Source organism: Haliotis cracherodii, unplaced genomic scaffold (genome assembly GCF_022045235.1).
Source record: "Haliotis cracherodii isolate W230 unplaced genomic scaffold, xgHalCrac1.p SCAF_19, whole genome shotgun sequence".
Taxonomy (NCBI): domain Eukaryota; kingdom Metazoa; phylum Mollusca; class Gastropoda; order Lepetellida; family Haliotidae; genus Haliotis; species Haliotis cracherodii.
In genome coordinates this window covers 4,155,210-4,175,097 of record NW_027266274.1, presented here as the reverse complement: position 1 = coordinate 4,175,097, position 19,888 = coordinate 4,155,210, and the positions used below count along the sequence as shown (strand labels likewise).

Below are 19,888 nucleotides of genomic sequence, written 5' to 3'. Positions count from 1 at the left end.
ACAGCAAAGGAGAATCCTTTGGACATGTTAGACCTGTCCCCTCCTGCTCCCCACCCCGTCATGTGTGCCCCACCCCGTCAGCTGTGCCCCACCCTACATAATGACCCTACTACAGCAGAGAACCTCCCTACATGCTACCAACAGGCAGACAGATGGGATGTATGCAAATTAGGCATCTCAGACAATGCAACATCTCCCTGTCCTGATATGAATGAATCTGTTGAACCACTCCCATAGGAAATCCCCTTTGTCTTGGCCATCCAGACTGGAAGTTCCCCCATTGCCACGGTAACCTGTGAGTCACTGCCACCGATGCTGTATTTTCAAGATGCCTTACCATTTTTGGCATGCTGCATCACCTCCCGTCCAAAGGGGTGGGATAGACCTAAACATAACTGCTTTTATGTCATGGGATTGGCCTGGCTTTCAATAGCTGCTTGGAGCTTGCTTATTAGCATAGTAGGGGGGACAGGCTAGTCTTTCCTCAAACATGAGCAATCCATTTTGTGTTATTAATAACTAACTATGAGTGATAGACAGACTTAATCACCTACCTAAAAGGAGCAATTTACATGATTGTCTTTCATTTACAACCTGAATATTCTTTGTTGGGATAAAGCGAATTCCACACATTGTTTAGATTTCTCAAATCCCATATTTCATTGTGGCTTGTGGGGTACCTTGTCTTATCAGTGGTGAAGTGAAGTAAGCCCTCCGATACTCCACACACTTATTGAAATGAAATCCCCCCAAGCAAATCGTTTGGAGCCTTGCATTTGACCCAGACGAGTCTTGCCTCTTCCATTTCCCTGTGCCTCAGTGTGGAGTAGCTGTGAGTTGGACCCAGGCTGAACGCTGGTAAGTACTCAACACTGTACACTAGTTTCTGGATACAAGCCAGGAAGGTGTTGTTGATTTAGATGTGTTCATTTTGGTCGCAGCATCGTATCAGCGAGCGCATGGAACCGTACTGATTCACCAACCTTTGTGAAAATAGCCCTGTGTGTGATGTGCGTACCACCATGCAGGCTGGAGCAGGAAGTGGAAGTAATATTGGATGGGCACAATGGCACTTCTGTGTTTGCTTTTGGTTCTGACTTGTATGATCTCTTACATAATATTTGTATGTAGGGACATACAGTTTGTATGTAGGGACATACAGTTTGTGTATCTTAATATCATCACTCTTATGTTAACATTGTTTTAGGATGTAATTTGTACATTATTTTCTCCTTGTTGTACATTGTCACAGTAGGTTCACTGTGTATATTTAATGAGTGATTTAAGTTTGATCAAGCTTTGGAAAATAACTTAGGATTCAAGGATTTCTTCCGGTATTAAAAGTCCTAAGTACAGCCATGGTAATATTAATAATTATTACTAATTTTGATGCACATCATAAGTATGGTCAGTAAAAAAACATTTTTCATATTATCACAAAAATATTATCCAAAACTGTAAAAAGTGGAATAAAGTCATTTTTGTAGGATTACAAAACAATTAGTCTTGAATAAGATGTAAGTGGAGACTATATATCATAGATGATAATGGTAAACAGTAATGTCAGAAAACAGATTATTCTAGAATTTAAGATGAATTTTTGCTGTTAATCTCTGCATATCTCAGTGTAATTAGTAACACAGTGTTCAATCTGTAACTGTTGAGCATTAGGCAAGGGCCTGCAGACACTGACACTACATACTACATGACCTAGGTTCCCTGCTGGATGCAACACACATGAGACCCAGTTACTCAGGTGAAATAGCATTTTGTATCATATGTGGTGCAGGAGCCAAGCAAACCACAATCACACACTGGTGGCAATGAATGATATATTAGGTAGAGAGAGCCTCAGTGCAGATTGATTTTTCTGGTTGTTCGTTTGTTGAAGATCCACCTTAGACATGACCAGTGTTCTTGTGAATTTAGAATTGTGTTAAGTAATAAAAGTGGGGAACTTGCAAATTGTCTGCATTGAACTTCATGAATATTTATCAACATGTAATGTTCTTTGGGCAGACCTGGCCCAAGGATGGGTATTGCACTGTGCTTCTCAGCAGAATGGAATTGAAAACCATCATGTTAGAAATTGGAGAAGTTAAGGACTTCAAGACTTCTTGCACAAGAATCTGGGATACAAAAAACCTGAAAAGTTTACTCGTTTGAATAGTGATAACATTTAAGGACACCCTGAAAAATAGCCTGAAATACTACTAGCTGTCACACTACCTTCAACATTTGACAACTCTGATAATAAAATATAAAAATGTAAGGATATTAATGTTTATGAAAATCAATTCCCTGTCCACAAACACCACCATGATCAATAAGGAAATTTCTGCTGTGTAAATATGGTTCATATAACTTGATATCCTTAAAGATATCTTTACAAACATATGGTATCATTAGATTATCTTTTGAAATCTTAATTTGTGTAGCCAGCAGGATCTGAAGCATGTTTGTGAGATTACAGTACCGCCAGCCTGATGTCCTGCATCAGTGAGGGAGTCCCTTCACATGTTCAGGGATGCATGTGTGCAGCCACTAGCTGAGTAGGTGACAATTTCCAGGAAGTTGTTGTTAGATTCACAGACAAGATGGCATCGGAGAACGGCTGGATGGGAGAGTTACATGGTAAACATGGCTGGCACTGAAGCAGACAGTAGATGGGCTATGTGTCATTGATAACACTCAAGCCTGCTCACGTTGACTGCTGTAGGTTCAGTTTTCCCAAGACTTATTACACTCATTTTCTGATTCATGTGTCGTGATAAAATCTTTTCCTAAATCTACCATAGAATACATATCTGGGTATTCTCTGTGGGGAGTAATGAGAGGTGGAGTTTCAGTCAGCGTAACACATTGCGGCTCTACCCGTTGCCTCTTCGATTTTCACATGGGGAAGGTGTTTGTTTATCATGTGTTTTACATGTAAGGCCCTAGGGTACACATTCACAGGGTGCTATATGTATGTCCATATGGTCATGTCGTGTTCTGTTCAGAGTGTTTCTTTGTTGTATGATGCCGCACTCAGCAATATTCCAGCTATAAGACGGCCCTTAGTTATGGAGTCTGGACCACACAATCCAGTGACTGATATTATGAGCATCAATCCAAGCAATTGGGATATCGGACAGTACTGGTTTTGAAAGTATCTTTGAACATCATGGAACAACTTGCTGGTAGTTGATAACATCTAATAGATGTTGTGTCTGGTCGTTACGGGTGGTCACGGGTGGTGTGACGACTGCCCTGGCCAGCTACGCCTGTCCTACTTGGCATATGTCTTGTTACCATTCAGATGTCATTGTGACTTCAACATTTTGCAAGATAAACAAGATATATAACACAATTTGTTTAATGAGAACTCAATTTATATTGAGATAATAAACTTGTCCTTGTGTCCTGCAAGCCCAAGGACTTATTATGAATGATGTCCAAGCCATTGCTCTAACAAAGGTAAAGCTATGGCTGTTGTGAGTCTGTGTTAAAGTATGGGATTATGATCATTTTGTTTTGGCTCTGATATTGTGTGTGGATCCAGATTTGTTTCTGTTGTCCAGTTTATGTAACAGAGTTATTTTTTTATTGTGTATATTTTGTGAGTTTGTGTTCGAAACAAGATGTCTGTGACACAGTGATTCAATCTGAGTACATGTGACAGTTTTGTTTTTTTAAGATATTGTAAAAGTAACCGCTGCTGTCTTCCTATATCCTCATTCCCCCCCGCCTCCCCCTGCCCTCACAAACATCCCCCAACCCTCTCACTCACTCACGCTGTATGCCCTCAGAGCAATGTCACCAGTAATTAACTCCGCAGAGAATGCTGTCTCATTTTGAATGTGACCTTGCCATTGGTTTTGTCTGGTGTTCCATTGAGTGTGTCTGCAGTGTTTTGTCATTATGACATCACTCCGAAACCTGGGTTGTCCTCTGGGTCACAGATCGACCACAAGTGATATGCATGTTCTGCATCAAAACACAAACAGTAAAACATGTAGTTATCAATCAGTACATCCCATAAGACTGGATTCACAGTGGTCTCTGAAAAATGATATAATGAAAAAGAAATGCACAATGGCTCTAATCCATCAGCCATAGAAGGCTATCTTTCAAAGGGAACGGAAATAACATCATGTTCTCATCAGCTTGGTTACAAACAGAAATATCCTAATTGGTTGAGTATTGTTCCCCCAATTGACTAGGTTTGCCTACTTATAAACAGATGTTCCCCTGTACAAGAATACTGTACACCACATGACAGTACTGTCCCCTGTACAGGAATACTGTACACCACATGGCAGTACTGTCCCCTGTACAGGAATACTGTACACCAGATGGCAGTACTGTACAGGAATACTGTACACCACATGGCAGTACTGTCCCCTGTACAGGAATACTGTACACCACATGGCAGTACTGTCCCCTGTACAGGAATACTGTACACCAGATGGCAGTACTGTACAGGAATACTGTACACCAGATGGCAGTACTGTACAGGAATACTGTACACCACATGACAGTACTGTCCCCTGTACAGGAATACTGTACACCACATGGCAGTACTGTCCCCTGTACAGGAATACTGTACACCAGATGGCAGTACTGTACAGGAATACTGTACACCAGATGGCAGTACTGTACAGGAATACTGTACACCACATGGCAGTACTGTCCCCTGTACTGGAATACTGTACACCACATGGCAGTACTGTCCCCTGTACTGGAATACTGTACACCACATGGCAGTACTGTCCCCTGTACAGGAATACTGTACACCACACACCACATGGCAGTACTGTCGCATGTACAGGAATACTGTACACCACATGGCAGTACTGTCCCCTGTAGAAGAATACTGTACACCACATGGCAGTACTGTCGCCTGTACAGGAATACTGTACACTACATGGCAGTACTGTCCCCTGTACAGGAATACTGTACACCACATGGCAGTACTGTCCCCTGTACAGGAATACTGTACACCACATGGCAGTACTGTCCCCTGTACAGGAATACTGTACACCACACACCACATGGCAGTACTGTCGCCTGTACAGGAATACTGTACACCACATGGCAGTACTGTCCCCTGTACAGGAATACTGTACACCACATGGCAGTACTGTCCCCTGTACAGGAATACTGTACACCACATGGCAGTACTGTCCCCTGTACAGGAATACTGTACACCACACACCACATGGCAGTACTGTCCCCTGTACAGGAATACTGTACACCAGATGGCAGTACTGTCCCCTTTACAAGAATACTGTACACCACATGGCAGTACTGTCCCCTGTACATGAATACTGTACACCACACACCACATGGCAGTACTGTCCCCTGTACAGGAATACTGTACACCACATGGCAGTACTGTCCCCTGTACAAGAATACTGTACACCAGATGGCAGTACTGTCCCCTGTACAGGAATACTGTACACCACATGGCAGTACTGTCCCCTGTACAGGAATACTGTACACCACATGGCAGTACTGTTCCCTGTACAGGAATACTGTACACCACATGGCAGTACTGTCCCTTGTACAGGAATACTGTACACCACACACCACATGGCAGTACTGTCCCCTGTACAGGAATACTGTACACCACATGGCAGTACTGTCCCCTGTACAGGAATACTGTACACCACATGACAGTACTGTCCCCTGTACAGGAATACTGTACACCACATGGCAGTACTGTCCCCTGTACAGGAATACTGTACACCACATGGCAGTACTGTCCCCTGTACAGGAATACTGTACACCACACACCACATGGCAGTACTGTCCCCTGTACAGGAATACTGTACACCACATGGCAGTACTGTTCCCTGTACAGGAATACTGTACACCACATGACAGTACTGTCCCCTGTACAGGAATACTGTACACCACATGGCAGTACTGTCCCCTGTACAGGAATACTGTACACCACATGGCAGTACTGTCCCCTGTACAGGAATACTGTACACCACATGGCAGTACTGTCCCCTGTACAGGAATACTGTACACCACATGGCAGTACTGTCCCCTGTACAGGAATACTGTACACCACATGACAGTACTGTCCCCTGTACAGGAATACTGTACACCACATGACAGTACTGTCCCCTGTACAGGAATACTGTACACCACATGGCAGTACTGTTCCCTGTACAGGAATACTGTACACCACATGGCAGTACTGTCCCTTGTACAGGAATACTGTACACCACACACCACATGGCAGTACTGTCCCCTGTACAGGAATACTGTACACCACATGGCAGTACTGTTCCCTGTACAGGAATACTGTACACCACATGACAGTACTGTCCCCTGTACAGGAATACTGTACACCACATGGCAGTACTGTCCCCTGTACAGGAATACTGTACACCACATGGCAGTACTGTCCCCTGTACAGGAATACTGTACACCACATGGCAGTACTGTCCCCTGTACAGGAATACTGTACACCACATGGCAGTACTGTCCCCTGTACAGGAATACTGTACACCACATGACAGTACTGTCCCCTGTACAGGAATACTGTACACCACATGGCAGTACTGTCCCCTGTACAGGAATACTGTACACCAGATGGCAGTACTGTCCCTTGTACAGGAATACTGTACACCACACACCACATGGCAGTACTGTCCCCTGTACAGGAATACTGTACACCACATGGCAGTACTGTTCCCTGTACAGGAATACTGTACACCACATGACAGTACTGTCCCCTGTACAGGAATACTGTACACCACATGGCAGTACTGTCCCCTGTACAGGAATACTGTACACCACATGGCAGTACTGTCCCCTGTACAGGAATACTGTACACCACATGGCAGTACTGTCCCTTGTACAGGAATACTGTACACCACACACCACATGGCAGTACTGTCCCCTGTACTGGAATACTGTCCACCACACACCACATGGCAGTACTGTCCCCTGTACAGGAATACTGTACACCAGATGGCAGTACTGTCCCCTTTACAAGAATACTGTACACCACACACCACATGGCCCAACCCACCCTTCCACCACAATGAGTATGAATGATCTGTGTTTGAACCATGATATAGTTGTGTAGAGCTGTGTTTTGACATAATTAATGACTCTCCTCTGCTAATGGCATTGTTTAACACTCCAGCAGGATCTTCCAGCTGACAAGTAGCATGAAAACATTCACCCATGTAAACAATAGCAGTGTTTCTCCCCTGTGACCACATTCCCCCAGCCAGGCTGTGAGCCCTGTTACTGTTGTGCATATCTTCCTGGTGCATAGCTGGAGCTGATTTCATATAATAAAACACACAACACACCCCAGTGACACCAACGTCTATATCACGTATTAACCAGCAATATGTCTGTAATAAGATGTAGCAGCCATGGCTTAGAAAAATAAAAGATTTGGTTCTCAGGCTATGTTTTTTTATATATAGTGCGGGCGGACAGTGGTTTTTGCGGCGAACTTTATGATGATGTAGGCAGTGCCTGAGAACCAAGACCTATTATTTTTTTAGCCTATGGATAAAAACATAACAGGAAATTCAGGACATTTTCAAATTGTAAAGATAGCAAAACATGTTATCATAACACATTAGCATTTCAAACAAACAACTGAAAGAAATCAAGTACATTGTCAGGCATTTTGTATTTGCATCTAACACGTTTTTTCTCTCTCTGATAGTATTGTCAAGCCAATCACACCTGATAAACGACATGTATGGCTGCACATTACAGAGTGTAAACCATATGACTGAGTTGTTATTAAAGACAGTTGGTGTAATAGAAACACACAAATCAATGACAGTCACAGTAAAGACTGTTTCTGTCACGCTGCATTAGCTCCAGCAGCGCTGAGTCATTGTGGACAGGTGTGATGGCGGCCATATTCAAGTGGCTGATGGTCTTGTGTTGGTGTTGTAAGATGTATTTGAAGTACTTTTAAAAATTTATAACTGTTGGGTTTTTTCAAGTGAAGAACATGTAAATGGTTCATGATTTATGAATTTTGTCTGAAACGTGTTACAGATGACTGGAATGTGTCAATCCATAGCTGAATTGTCCCCCTTTATGATAATATTATTTTGGAAATTCTGACAAACTTACATACACTACAAAATAGTTATATCTCTTACGTAAGAATATATTTAACCTGGAACATTTAATGTTGGAACCTTTGTTTGGTAATCGTTACACCAGGAAGTGTATCCAGTTATTGTTATCTGAATGGGAAGTAAAAGATTAGAGATGACTTTCATAGACATGCAAAAATGCAGATGTCATGTGAGAAGTGTATCATCACCTCACCATCTCGGTCTTTGTTACAGGTCATATGAAACTGTTATCACGAGCATGTGGGATGTAACAGCACCACTACTTGAAACACAAATGTTGGGCTGACCTCGTTCAAAGGTTCAGGACATGTTAAAATAGTGGTTTGTAACCAGTGTTAAATGGGATGGGTTGGGTTTCAAACAAAAAACGATCCTGATCAAACCAATTCATTGAATTTCTAACCAATCAAAACACTACATGTGGCTATTTCTAATAGGATGAGAATGTTGGTTGTATTTCAAACAAATGACAGTCTGTGTAATTCCTATCCTATCAAAATACTTCATATGGCAATCTAAAAAAGAAGGAACATATTGTTGACATGTTTGTAAATTATATTGCTTTGACAAGACAACTTTGTTAGAACCTGTCTCAACTCTTGAATGGCTTACAGTATGTTTTTACGGAATGTTTTCATACAAGTCCACAACCAAATGGTGCCAGTATCGTGTTACCGCCTTTGGATCTCCTGGCTGGAAAGTGGAGCCGACACTCCTGCAGCCTGAGAACACTTCTTCAACTGTGACAGGACAAACTGATGCTAATGAAAGCAACATCTGGCTGTGTTTTGAGACCTGCATCCTTGTTAAACTGCGGTGTACATGGGGAAGATTTACTAGGATTTATAAATATGTGTCTTGTGTGAAATGTGACACATGCACAAAATCATGCTTCATCCTGCATTACTATTAATTAAAAATCTATCCTATATTCCCCCAAAATGTCATAAATGTGAATATGTCAGAGGTCTTCATCGTGTTATTTTCATCTTACTTATTATATATACCAGTTTACACATATTTTGATAAACAAAGATATATTTTCTGTTGTGACTATCAGATCTCTACGTCCAAAAGGGAAATGTTTATATTTTTAAGATAATCGTTTACGTTTGTGCTGATGTTGCAATGGCTGATTCCATGCAGCAAAGCACCGATGAGGTGATAAGGAGTTTTATCCTGTATCACGTACAAAGAATGCTGGTCGTCCGCCAAGATGGCTGCACCTCGCTGAGTCAGGCAGCGACTGCATCTCCTTAAATCATCAGCATTAAACATATTGGAAACAAAACAGCTCTCATTATGTTTTTCAAACATATTCAGATAGATGGAAATCATGTTTCTTTTTTTCTATGACAGTTTTGTTCAGCAATTGTTCTAATGAAAATACTCACGGGAGCAACTTCAATCCAATCAATTGGTATACTCACTAAGTTACATATTTGTGGTTGAAACACATATTTTGAAATGATTTGATATCAAGTTGAAACTTCTCAGTTGCTGTGTTTTGATGTGATGTGATTTGAGGAGTTTGTTTCAAGACTTTAGTAGGAATACTTTTTAACATGTCTAAGGAAAGCCAATGAGTCTTTGCTATAGATCAACAATATTTATGACTTGTTTTAGGGTAGTTTCACAGAAATTCTTTCAGCTAGAATACAAATATGTCAGAAAACATTCTACAGATCAGCAGGACAGCAGGATACAGGAGATAAGGATGATAATTGCTGGTTATTACCCAGAAATGGAATGCAAACACAGCTGAAGTGCTTTTATCAGTGGAGAACTGGCCTCTTAATTTAATCAGTTCAGAAGGTCTGGATTTATTGCAAGCATCTGGAAAGGTTTCTAATGTGTTACTAAGTGATGCCAGCCACAACATGATCCAGGTGGCCATAGGGTAGGACAGGAGCTGACTGGTGACAGAAGCTGACTGGTGACAGGAGCTGACTGGTGACGGGAGCTGATTGTAGACAGGAGCTGATTGTGGCTGGGAGCTGATTGTAGACAGGAGCTGATTGTAGACAGGAGCTGATTGTGGACAGGAGCTGATTGTGGCAGGGAGTAGATTGTAGATAGGAGCTGACTGTAGACAGGAACTGTGGGAAGGAGATGATTGTAGACAGAGAGCTGATTGTAGACAGGGAGTAGATTGTAGACAGGAGATGATTGTAGACAGGAGCTGACTGGTGACAGGAGCTGACTGGTGACAGGAGCTGATTGTAGACAGGAGCTGATTGTGGAAAGGAGCTGATTGAAGACAGGAGCTGATTGTAGACAGGAGCTGATTGTGGCTGGGAGCTGATTGTAGACAGGGAGTAGATTGTAGACAGGGAGCTGATTGTAGACAGGGAGTAGTTTGTAGACAGGGAGCTGATTGTAGACAGGAGCTGATTGTAGACAGGGAGCTGATTGTAGACAGGGAGTAGATTATAGACAGGGAGCTGATTGTAGACAGGGAGTAGATTGTAGACAGGGAGCTGATTGTAGACAGGGAGTAGATTGTAGACAGGAGCTGATTGTGGCTGGGAGCTGATTGTAGACAGGAGCTGATGGTTGCTGGGAGCTGATTATATACACGGGAGCTAGTGCTGGCTCTTATTTTATTATTTGACATTTGATACATGTTACTGGTCATGTAAGGAAATATGGGGACATTTCTGACTAATTCCCTTGTCTTACATTTTAGAAAAAAACATTTTGTGAAATTAGTAACAAGCATAGTCATTGTCAGATTTGTAAGTAGACTGAAATCTTATTTTTTTCTTTTAACAATCCCACATTCCTTGTCTTACTAATTCCCTACGTGGGAATGTTGGAGACCATCCTTATTCATAGGATTCTGTACTCTTCAACCTTTTATCTACCTTGATCCTTTACTTCATGTATATTTTATCAATAAAGTTTTCTTTCAATCACCCAATAAATTGTTTTGTTACATATCTCAACCTTTTAGCTGTCCTATTTCACATGTCACTCAGTACGTTTTCCTATCTGAGATCTTGGCAAAAATGGTTTCCTATCTCATGTCTATGAATGTAGAAGACTGCCAGCCGACCCCATCACTGCCCCAACTACATCACAGGAACTGTACTGCCCCATCTTGCTGCTGCCCACTGGTGACGTAATTCTGGCCGTCCACCAGCCGACCCCATCGCTGCCCCATCTTGCTGCTGCCCACTGGTGACGTAATTCTGGCCGTCCACCAGCCGACCCCATCGCTGCCCCATCTTGCTGCTGCCCACTGGTGACGTAATTCTGTCCGTCCACCAACTCTACCACCAGCCGACCCCATCGCTGCCCCATCTTGCTGCTGCTCACTGGTGACGTAATTCTGTCCGTCCACCAGCCGACCCCATCGCTGCCCCATCTTGCTGCTGCCCACTGGTGACGTAATTCTGTCCGTCCACCAGCCGACCCCATCGCTGCCCCATCTTGCTGCCCACTGGTGACGTAATTCTGGCCGTCCACAAGCCGACCCCTTCACTGCCCCATCCTGCTGCTGCCCACTGGTGACGTAATTCTGGCCGTCAACCAACTCTACCACCAGCCGACCCCATCGCTGCCCCATCTTGCTGCTGCCCACTGGTGACGTAATTCTGGCTGTCCACCAGCCGACCCCTTCACTGCCCCATCCTGCTGCTGCCCACTGGTGACGTAATTCTGGCCGTCAACCAACTCTACCACCAGCCGACCCCATCGCTGCCCCATCTTGCTGCTGCCCACTGGTGACGTAATTCTGGCCATCCACCAGCCGACCCCATCACTGCCCCATCTCCCTGCTGCAATCAGAGCACATTCATATCGATTGCTCAGTGTCCTTCCTTCAACCTCGACTCCATCATTTCCTAGTGCACAGAGAACAACACTTTCATCTGGGGGCTCAAACTTTCTTGTGCCTCAGTTGGAGATGTGTAACACTGCACACAGATTAAATGTACACAAGGCTTAAGTACATTTTCATGTCCCAAAAGAATCTAAATACAAGAAATTGGTTTAATTTATGCACAGCTTCTGTTGCTGGTGATGATTATAATTGAGATCATTTTTTTAAGACTCTCATAAAGCTTTTGGACAGAAATGATGCAAAAATCATATGTTAATAAAAAGGTCCATATTCATGTTTACCTTGGAAATTTAATGCCAATAATGAGAATGTCATTAGGTGCCAGACCGCCTCCATGGTCTAGTGGTAGAGCAGCTGCCTGGAGAGCAGAAGAACCGGGGGTTGATCCCCGGCTGTGACATACCAAAAGACGTTAAAAGATGGTACTTGTTCTTATCCTGCCTGGTGCATGACATTAAGGGGCTAAACTAAACAAGGACAGGTCGGCTCAGAGTCAGTATATGGCTCTATATAATTGCAATCATCTTGAACGCCACGTCAAAACCCTATTTCACCTCACCTCACCTCACCTCACCTCACCTCACCTCACATTAGGTGCCAGGTGAGGAGAAATACGTCTCAAGGGTCACCATGTACCAGGTGCATTTCTTCAGCATCCCAACTTGAACAAGTTTATATGTATCAGCATTCCTGGAGTCTTGATAGGGATTCTTGATGGCAGAAAGCATGGACAGTTTGGATAAGAAGGTCTAAATCCAGACAGGAGTAGAATTGGTTGTCGGGATAATTATAAGGTTGGCTGTTTCACATTCCTGGAAGCTGATTCAGAATAATGGAGTGCTTGGTGTATACACTGACACAAGACAGAGTTTTTCAATTGGAATCAATGTTCCTACATTTTCTTTCAGTGCTAATAGGTTCTCTTAGACTAACATTTAGTCTCTGAAATCTTATATTACACAATATCCTTCTTGACTCTAAAAATATTTAAAAAATCCCTATGCTGATTTCAGAATAGAATTTGTGGAATAGAGCTAGCTTGAGCTGGCTAGACTTGCTTTTGTATGCATTTCTAGATTATTATTTTTTATAAAATAGATATATTCCACGGTCATGGTGCAGGACTAAGGTTCTCTGTAAGCCACTACTGAAGGAGAGTGAGGGACTTGAAAATCCTGACAGACCATCCCAGAAATCACCCTATGACCATATTTCTGGGTTAATGAAACATGGGCCCTGAGTAATGACACTTTGGATTTATGTAGATGTTCCTCATAGTAATGTTGGGAAGGCATGTCCTTGTTACACAAGGTGTCTAGAACAACAGGGTTTTGCAGTATACAGGTTAGTTTAGAGAAAATGTTTTCCCCAATTACTATTTTCGGTGACAGTGGCTGATTGTACTTGCCATGCGTCTGGTGTCATTGCCTCCAGTAAGTACATGGAATGATCTGCAGTAGTGATGTTATGTCATCTACAATGTCAGTTTCAGTCCGCCCAACTCCAGGTTCACCATGATTGACAGTTTCACAACCATCTGTGTGTGCTTTATGTGTGTAAACACAGTCGTCAACTCGCACACACCAGCCAATCAAGTATATCATTATGTCAATTTCATATCGCAATGTATCAATTTCCCTGTTATCTGTATGACTGAGACTGGCAGGAGGCTGAGCACTCACTGCTGCTCCTGCGTCTGACTCACGGCGGTGTAGAACCATGATGAATGGAAGCTCCTCTCACTCCCTCATCTCTCATCTATAACACTCACCACTGCCACCGACAACACACACACACACACACCTCGACAACACACACACCTCGGACACAGACGATCTCACTCAGGAATACCTACCTCTGTTCAGCTCACTGTACGTTACAACCCACCCTGGACCAGTATTGACAGCAGGACCAATATCTGGTAATATTACATTTCTTGTCTGTTACTATTTCACTGATTGTTATTACTGTCAAAATACTAACATTTAGCCTCATTTAAGAATATTGGTTAAATCAAAATATCGTCAGGTAAGCAGCACGACAAATGTCTTCATTTTTAGAAACTGGTGAAACTATTGTCAAACTATTATGGACTTTACAATTTTGGTATTTTGTATGAATATCAGTTGTGTTTTCCTATAACAAATGTGAACGTAAAACAGGTTTTATTTAGCCCTAATTAAAGGATATTTGAGATAACATCTAGAAACTGTTGCTGTGACATGTATATTGACCTTTGTGTTTGAGCATACATGTAATTATTCACCAGAGCAAATATATAGAGATTATTATACAAGCATGTGTATCATACCAGACACCATATAATAGATGGTCTCTGGTCATACTGATGTTATAAAACAAGTGTCAGAAATCTTGTATTTCCCGAGCAAGAGCAAGGGTAATACTTGAATTCTTACATGAGTTACACATCATGCAAGTGTTTTTATTATAATTATATTATAATAATTATAATAATTTCTTTATTACCCATTGTTTTTAATCCTTTTGACTGCTCACCCCTTAGAAAAAAGCATTGATCACACTGACCATCTTAGAAAAACACCATTGTCGAATGTGCCATCGACAATCATCATTTCTAGTGTGATGTCATTCCGCCCTAAGTCACAATAAGCTTCAAATGACGTCAAGAATGACGTCCAGATGACGTAAGCAATATACTGGTTCTTGTGACATGTGCTCCAGTGCATATATGGTTTTTATCAACTTGGTTATTTCTAACCTTATGGGTAGTGGACGGCGATATTAACAGAAAGGGACACATCGTCAATTATTGGGAAATTCAGAAAAGTGATTAAACTGTTTGTGTGACATGACATTATGAATCAAACGGACACCATTGGTCTGTTTATACATACCAAAATGAAAGTACAAGTTTAATGGTTGAGGTTGACAACTGTAATAGATCTGCCGTGTGTGGTGATTGATGCTGGTCTTCATGTTGATGTGAGTCATGGGCCATGTTGTAGAGGATGCTGTGCAAGGGAGATTGTGTTTGTTCAAAACACATTGATGTCAACATGATGGAGAATGGCTATTATACCGCAGACAATGGATGTAACTGGTTATTTGTGTCAGTGATTCTGATTGGTTCAAGGAGTCTGGAGAACACATTTTAAAGAGATATGTAGATCTGATGGATAGTCTCCTGTCTACAGAAACAGGTTTTGTCTATTTACATTGAAGCTACTCCACAGATTTTATATTTTAACAAAATGTATTTTCAAGTTGCTCACTTGATTGAGACAAATCGGAAGCAGTAACATGGAATAAGTTTCGTGTTGCTCAGTTTGCAATCATGACTGGGATGTTGCATACAAAATTAGAATTATGGGAGCAGAAATGATTACGTATGATTTGACTTCGAGATGATTTATGAATGTCAGGAGATGATTGTGCTGTTGAATTAATTTGATTATGTACCATAGTGATATTTCACACAACAAACTGTATGATGTATTTGATACATATCTTCCTGTTGCATGTCAGTTTCATAGATATCATGAGGAATGTCGTGTCTGTCTCCTGACACTGAGTAAGCTGGGAAGACTTAACGCTGTTTTATTGGACTTATTGATCCAACCGGATCCTGCTGAGTCAGTAGCTTGATGTAAACTCCTCACTTCATTCCGTGTGAGGAGTTCATCGAGTGATGGCCACCTGGTGTCTGCCTGCATGCTGCAGCAGTAATCCAATTTGCTTATAAAACCATGGCAACCACAAATTCATCATCTTCAAATTTGGAGTCAATTCCCAGCAGACTAAATCAAATGATTGTTTGTGTGTTTTTTTTTGTCAAGGAATGCATCTAATGTGCCTTGTTGGACAGTGCGTTGAAAGGAGTGTTGTATGGAGGTAGTGTCTGTAGGGGATGGTGGTGGTCATTGAGGCAGGGTTGACTTGTTGTCCATTCCATCTGTTAGCTTGTGCTAGATCAGATGAGTCGGTTCACTGTAGCGGGGCCAACTCATGATCAGCTGAACCTGTTTCAACCCCGTTCACATACCGCCAAGTCCTTTTTCCAAAGCGACACACACATTCAGCGTCTTCTAACACAATGAAGCTTGCACTCCCTGTTCAGGTCAAGTCGACTATCCCTACTTCAATAGTGTGACAGAATGCCTCATGCTTGTGACATGCCATATGAAAACCATATTGTCTGATCAGCAGCAAGGTGAATGAATCAATTAGGTAATAAATAAATTGTTACGTTTTTTTCCTCTATATAATATACAGACTTTACAGATCTTATTTTTTCTGTAACTTGTTATTTGATTGCCCTAATTTTGAGAACTAGTAAATGAAAATCTGACTGTTTCTGTCTTGGTGTTGTGGAAATGTGGAACAAGTAGATCACATGATGAGGGAGGTACAGGGTAGGTGCCGAGGTGGGCTGAATGGCGTGGATAGATTCATGAGCCAAGCATCTCCCAGACACCACACCATCCTGGCTTGATAGGTCAGGGGAATATCTGGAATCCTCCAGGTTCTCCATGGATTCATCACACACATGGGGAGTTGACTCTTCTACTACAGCAGGGCAACACTTATAGCCAAGAAAATACTTGTAAACTAAACTTGCCATGAAGTGATTTAGAAAATGCCTTTGGGTAGACAAATAGATGTTTTAAGCAAGAATGTACTGATGGTTATGTCTTCAGAGCTCTTGTAATTGTTGTTGGTGAATGTCATGATTGGTTGCTTCACAACAAAGGGTCTGTAATGAGTTGGGTAATAACACTAGCTGAAATGTCAAGGTGACGAGTATTGTGTGGTGGAGTACAGCATCTGGTTACAGACAGTCCATTAGTGCTGGGACATACACCAACACGATACCTTGGTCACAATCGGATATGTATCACAATACATGCATTTTATCTGTGGTGCATAAGCCATCCTTTTTATATAGACATTATGGCCAAAAACCTGGCACACAGTTAACAGTGTCAAGCATGACACAATGGATGAAAATACCTACATTTTCACCACTACTTTTCACTACTAGTGTTTGGTGTAACAGTTAACAAAGTAAACATGTAAGGCAAAAATCAATATTTTTTTTCCACTCATAGTGAAAGCAGTGAGCTCAGGACAAACTTGGATTCAAAGCCACGATAATAGGTTTCTGGCATGTCAAAGGGATGCAACTCTGCAACCGTACCCCTAAAGAAATTAAAGATGGATGATGTTAAATGCTTATGATGGCTGTGATGATGTGGTACACAAAGTATCAACAATTTGGATGCAGATAGACAATGTAAATATAGCTACATACACATTTTAAGATGCAAATGTGCCAGGACTTTGTTCACCTGAGTGGTCAACTGTTACAAAGGGCTGGCAGAGCTACCTGGTGTTACAAGGGGCAGGCAGAGCTATGTAGTGTTACAAGGGGCTGGCAGAGCTAGGTGGTATTACAGAGGTTGGCAGAGCTAGGTGGTATTACATGAGGTTGGCAGAGCTAGGTGGTGTTACAAAGGGCTGGCAGAGCTAGGTGGTGTTACAAGGGGCTGGCAGAGCTAGGTGGTGTTACAAAGGATTGGCAGAGCTAGATGGTTTTACTAGGGGCTGGCAGAGCTAACAGTGTGTTACAAAGGGCTGGCAGAGCTATGTAGTGTTACAAGGGGCTGGCAGAGCTATGTGGTATTACAGAGGTTGGCAGAGCTATGTGGTATTACAAGAGGTTGGCAGAGCTAGGTGGTGTTACAAAGGGCTGGCAGAGCTAGGTGGTGTTACAAAGGATTGGCAGAGCTAGGTGGTTTTACTAGGGGCTGGCAGAGCTACCTGGTGTTACAAAGGGCTGGCAGAGCTAGGTGGTATTAAAAGGGGCTGGCACAGCTACCTGGTGTTACAAAGGGCTGGCAGAGCTAGGTGGTATTAAAAGGGGCTGGCAGAGCTACCTGGTGTTACAAAGGGCTGGCAGAGCTAGGTGGTGTTACAAGGGGCTGGCAGAGCTAGGTGGTGTTACAAAGGGCTGGCAGAGCTAGGTGGTATTAAAAGGGGTTGTCAGAGCTACCTGGTGTTACAAGGGGCTGGCAGAGCTACCTGGTGTTACACGGGGCTGGCAGAGCTACCTGGTGTTACAAGGGGCTGGCAGAGCTACCTGGTGTTACAAGGGGCTGGCAGAGCTACCTGGTGTTACAAGGGGCTGGCAGAGCTAGGTGGTGTTACAAGGGGCTGGCAGAGCTACCTGGTGTTACAAGGGGCTGGCAGAGCTACCTGGTGTTACAAGGGGCTGGCAGAGCTAGGTGGTGTTACAAGGGGCTGGCAGAGCTACCTGGTGTTACAAGGGGCTGGCAGAGCTAGGTGGTGTTACAAGGGGCTGGCAGAGCTAGGTGGTGTTACAAGGGGCTGGCAGAGCTAGGTGGTGTTACAAGGGGCTGGCAGAGCTAGGTGGTACTTGGTTCTTCAAAAGCCAGTTGGTATTCCAAGGGTCTAGCAGAGCTAGAGGATGTTTCAAGGGGCAAATAGAGCCAGGTATTTATTGGAGATGTAACATGCTTAATTCTGTCCAAATACTGCAGAGCTGCTTACACAAGCAGATCAATAACTATGGCAAGTACAGTAACTAGAATCCAGTTTTGATAATTCCTTACCCTATTTCTTGGCTCTGAGACAAAACAGGGATCCAGCCATACACTCCAGCCATACAGGGATGTGTCTGGAAAACAACCCAAATCATGAATGATTGTGTAAATGTTGACTTGTAAGTATAATGGGCTCTATGTAGACATTATGTAGCCATGTCTCTGTATCATTTGTCTGGTAAGGATTTGTCCTGAAACAGAAGCCTGTTGTTAGGATCAGATAATTGTTCAAATACACCAAATAAGTCTCTAAAGGTCTTCTGAAATAATTATAAAAATATTAATGTTTCAGTAATACATGTATCTAGCTTTTCCCTAAAAGAATATCAATATAAAAATGACTTGTGTAAAGAAACAAATTAATAATAATTAATTGTAATTAATGTTGCGACAAGGCTTTGTAAGTGTGTTTATGGATATCACTAATATAGATAGCCTTGGTCCATATTATGTAGGTCACAAGCATGTTGATGTGAAATTGAGCACACACATGTCAGATGCATTCAGTGACATTTGTGTCAACTTGAGGCTGTATTAGATGTCAAGCCTTCTCGCCTATATATTGATTTTTACTTCATTCCTTGGAGCAAACAGTCTCCAAAATAGTGCTTCGTCAATTGGTTAGGGTGGACGTCTAGCCCATGTAGGGACATCGGATGGTGTCTCTGGAGGTTAGTATGCTTGCATAAGTTAACATGATGTGATTGTAGCAAGGTCCATGGCTGCATGTTTGCTAGCTGAGCTGTAAATAATGCTGTATACAGCATACTTATACACTGTAATGTTGTGGTGTGCGGACATGGGGAGAAATCCATCTCATATTCTGGCGTGTGCGAGCAAACTTGCTTTCCCTCAGAATAAACCGTCACCATTTGGAATCCAGTATATATGATGAAGGCATTGTGGATTAGAGTTCTGAGGTGTAAAATACATTCCAAAGAATTAAATTAAGTTATCATGAAAAGGTCTTCCTATATCTTAAGATGCTTTAAACATGTTAAAAATCAATAACTTGTACCTATACTTAAGACTATATTTTATTGGAAATACCAAACATTAAGAAGTAATGAATGTTTATTCAATGTTGCCCTATTGTCATGACTTGTGTTATGACTGAGAGTCTGTTCTCACATCTGCTGTGTGACAGCGACAATACAGGTGCCGGCACTGGGCTGCACGGTGTGTATTGTCACTGACCTACATGTGGGAGACGACAGGTTAACGAGGGGTGTTGATATCTCACTGACCACCTCAGTCAGGTATACAGGTGTACATGGCCACCTCTCAACACTCTTAGTACGTTGAGGTATGTACTT

The 19,888-nt window shown here is 42.3% G+C and overlaps 1 long non-coding RNA gene across 1 annotated transcript in view; it reads right to left on the bottom strand.

The window, feature by feature from the left end:
- Positions 1-18,584: 18,584 nt before the first annotated feature.
- Positions 18,585-19,888, bottom strand: part of LOC139466689 (uncharacterized) — a 46,691-nt gene continuing 45,387 nt past the window's right edge. The window contains exon 3 of the long non-coding RNA XR_011653620.1: positions 18,585-18,646. This is a non-coding gene — a long non-coding RNA (uncharacterized lncRNA). The remainder of the gene's footprint in view (positions 18,647-19,888) is intronic.